This window comes from Cibotium barometz, chromosome 23 (assembly GCF_041138505.1).
Source record: "Cibotium barometz isolate CiBa-2024 chromosome 23, ASM4113850v1, whole genome shotgun sequence".
Taxonomy (NCBI): domain Eukaryota; kingdom Viridiplantae; phylum Streptophyta; class Polypodiopsida; order Cyatheales; family Cibotiaceae; genus Cibotium; species Cibotium barometz.
In genome coordinates, this window is record NC_141068.1 from 43771910 (window position 1) to 43775853 (window position 3944).

At 41.7% G+C, this 3944-nt stretch overlaps 1 pseudogene; it reads right to left on the reverse strand.

Moving 5' to 3' along the window:
* Positions 1-1231: 1231 nt before the first annotated feature.
* On the reverse strand, positions 1232-2890 carry LOC147625983 (uncharacterized; annotated as a pseudogene).
* Between the last annotated feature and the right edge of the window lie 1054 nt (positions 2891-3944).

The following is a 3944-nucleotide window of genomic DNA, read 5'->3' on the forward strand; positions in this document are numbered from 1 at the left end:
TGGCTTAGTGCATTCGAGGTACCGAAGGAGACACATGAGGTATTGACATGGATGTTTGAAAGGACTCCCTGGATAACAGATGTAATCAAAAAGTAAATTGATGGTCAACTTTTAGATGTAGAAAACATAGGAAAGTTCAAGGTGGATTGGCATCTTGGGGGAGATTTGAAGACAATTAAATGCATGATGGGTTGTGCTCAAGGCGCGACATCAAGATGGCCTTGTCCATATTGCAATGCGTAGATTGATATTCCTAGGCAAAAAAAGACAAATGGAAAAGGTATACAGAAGGTTGGTTCTATTGAGAAGGATGCCTCGAAGGGTCCCAAGAAAGGGAAGAAGCAACAAGAAGATGCAGTAGATTCAACCGAGTCAACTGATGAGAATGAAGATGAGGAACAAAGATGGGTGGAAGGTGTCATGTCTCGTGATATGCTAGGAGAACCAAATAGGAACTCAAATTGGAGCCCCATCATTAATTTTCCACTAAAGAATATTCACTTTTGCACAATTCATGCATTCATGAGAATCTTTGATCGATTGCTTAAGTGCCATATCGATTATGCATTCACAATGTCTACACAAGAGAGGAAAGTTGCAACCCTTGGTAAATTAGAGCATCTTTTGATATCTCTGGGCTGCCATGGCAAAAATGTGAAAATTGAAGTGAATAAGTAGGCCTCTAGTATGTCATGCAAGGTTGCTCAAAAGGTCTCCATGACTCGATCAAAGGCAAGTAGATTTTTGGAGAAGCTAGCAAACATAGAGAATTCAAAGAAGACATTAGGGCCAAAAATGACTCAAAAAGGGCTGTGTAAGGAAGTGATTAATTTGCTAATTAGCGGAGCCGTTGACGGTCAAAACGACTCCAAATTTAGCGATTTTCCTAAATAAAAGCACATCCAAGTTATTTAAAGCGCATTCAAGTACATACCTTTTAAAATTAAAAAAACAATTTCACGATTCCCGGGATAGTTAATGCCGACATGACCACGATTCTTATTTTTGAATTTTTGCCGCCCCTCTCTCACTGTTTCTTTGCCATTCTCTCCCTTTATTTGTCACTCTCGGATATGGCTCTGTTCTTCACGAGCTTTCTCTACTAACTTTTTATGCTTTTTGCTCTGTTCCATCTTTTATCAAACTTAATAAAGAGTATTAAGTTTCAATAAAGAGTATGCGACTACACGAAGTTCTTTTCAATGAAGTTTAACAACTTCGGAAGGGAAGTTTATATCCACCAGACCCTGAAACTGGAAGGTATCCTTCTTTTCATACTCCTCATGATTTGATGAGATTTGTTGGAGATGGGGTTATAGTTTAAGGCTTTCTTACTCTTCAATAAACTATTTATCATACATTCAAAATCTCTTTCCTTGGCTGTAGCAGCATAGCTAGCATAGCAAAGAAAGTAACCTGCTCTAGAGGCATTAAAGCCTGCAGCATAACCAAAAATCCTAAGGGCAGCAGCTCTCTCAAGAACCAATATCTTGTTAGCATTTATTTGAAGGGGTGTGTAACCAAGAAACCTTGACAATACCTTTAGTGCAAATAAAGGTAGCTCAGGCTCTTCAGAATATTGACTATGAAAGGCACAAAAGGTTGCCTTGTCCAACAAAGGAAGATAGTGCAAAAGAGAGGATGAATCTTTCTTAAAGGTTCCTTCTGTTTCCTTTCCTCATGAACCTTTGGCTCTTCCAAGAAAATTATCACTGTCAAGAAGTTCAAGCTGCAGAAAAAAAATAATTGATTAAAAAAAGCTTTAAAAGACAGAAAAAATATCAAGGGTCATTAATGAAACAACCTTCTGCAATTCATCATCTGCAACAACAACCTTCTCCTGTGCGAGGTTGAATAAACCAAATTTTTCCTTCTTTGCAACCTCTTCTTCTAAATCTCTCAGCTTGATATCTCTCCCAAAAGATTAAATACCAAGCTCCTGGAGCCTGTTTTCAAAATCCTCATCCTTCAAAGAAGGTGCTTCCTCCTCAACTCTCTTCATGCAAACAGCAAGTGCATCAGGAGCAGTAACAAAAGAATCATTTGAAGTCTGGAGATCAAGAGATAAAAACTCCTCCTTGGACTCTTCCTCTGTGTCAATAAAGTCCAAGGCAACCTCAGAAGCCTCAGCTACTATAGCTGCAATACAGTAGTCCTCCCTTATATTGAGAAGAAATTGAATCTGATGAAGAGGGATGAAATCTTTGTCATTAATAAGAAAGGAGGGAAGGCTTCGTATAGTAAGGGAGGCCTTAGACACCTCCACATCTTCAATGGGTTCAGGGATGAGGGTGCTTGCTTTAAACTCTGCAACATCCAAACCTGCACGTTCTTTTTCCTCTGAAGCAAAATCAATCTTTTCCATCTCCAAGGTCTCAGATTTCTCTATGTTCAAAACAGTGGAGACATTCAAGTTTAATTCATCCTTGGATGGAACATCTTCACCTGGAACTTGAGCACTTTTCTCATCTTTGAGAAAAAGAAAGAAAAGAAAATCAATGTCCTTTGAAACAAGGTTGCAACTTTTAACATGGAGTTGACAGGATATGGATTCTGGGATTAGAACATTGGACTTCTTTGAAAACCTGCCAAACCTTCTTAAAACTTTATTTTTTTCAAGAGAATTTTGAGTGAAATCAGTGAGATGAATGTAATCTTTTCCTTCCAGAATCAAACACCGACCAAGAACTGCATCCTCAAATTCCTTTAATTCATCTGAAATAAACTCTCTAAATTTATCCAAGATTTCACCAAGGACAAATTTGGGATTGAAAATTTTCAATGCCTCTGAGTAGACTTGCATGTCTCCACCAACCTCCAAAACGGCCTCCAGCAACCTTTCACTTGGGTCATCGAAAATTTATTCTCTTCCCTCAAGATTAGTACTCATATCTTCGGTTCAATCTGCAAAAGAAATGGAATAGAAGCACCAAAACATAGTGGAAAACCTGCCTTAGAACCAATTCAACGTCTTAATTCAAGCCTCTAGGTTGTTTAAAGGTTCAAGAAGCACTTACCAATACGGCGCGATACAAGGGCTTTGGAACACCTCGGAGGGCCTCCTATCGCGTCGTGTTGGGTAAGCTGAGGGAAAGAAGTGAAGCACCTGAATGGAGCAAAACGTGGTCTTTGGAACAAATGCAAGGGCCTCCTCTCGCGTATTGTACCTGTCAGTTAAGAAACTTGGGTAGAAAATATGTTCATTTCTAGCCTCATTTATGTAAAAAATATGTTTCTAGCCCCTATCGCATCGTGAAGGAGAATTGGATAGCCCCTATCGCATCGTGAAGGGGCCCGATGGGGAGGAGCCTTGGGGGCCCGATGGGGAGGAGCCTTCACGTGGCGGGCCCTGAACTAAGTCTAAGGATATATGAGCTCAACGGGGACAGGAACCTTGTGGGGACCCCTTTAAAAGGGAAATGCTCATAAGGCGAAAGCAATCCTTGAGATGATGGGTAAGCTCAGCGAGAACAGAAATCTCGTGTTGAACCTTATGGGGATAAGCTTGCCCGAGCTTGCGAAAGCAAAATCTCTCAACTTTAGACTTAGACTGAGACCTCCCCCATCTTCATGAATGGTTACCGCTTTTGATTATCGATCCAGGATCCCCCGTGGGCGGTCCCCGGGCGGACGGGAAATAGGAAGGCTACTGGGGACCCCTGATGATCAATCGGCGCTTGATCATGTGGTTAATCGGCAAGCCCCCGACTGCCCGTGTGGACCTCTGGGCATTGGGACTGCGGGTGAGTTACCAGAGGAGGAGAACCTTTGCGTTATGCCCGAGCGTTCCTCAACAAGAGAGGGATGTGAGGGCGAAACGGAGGCTTTATCCCTGTAGCTCCAATTCTCCTTCACGATGCGATAGGGGCTATCCAACATCCTTTGACCGTGCCTATCGCGTCATTCCGGCTTCAGTCGCCTTCAGCCCCGCAAGAGAAGAGAAC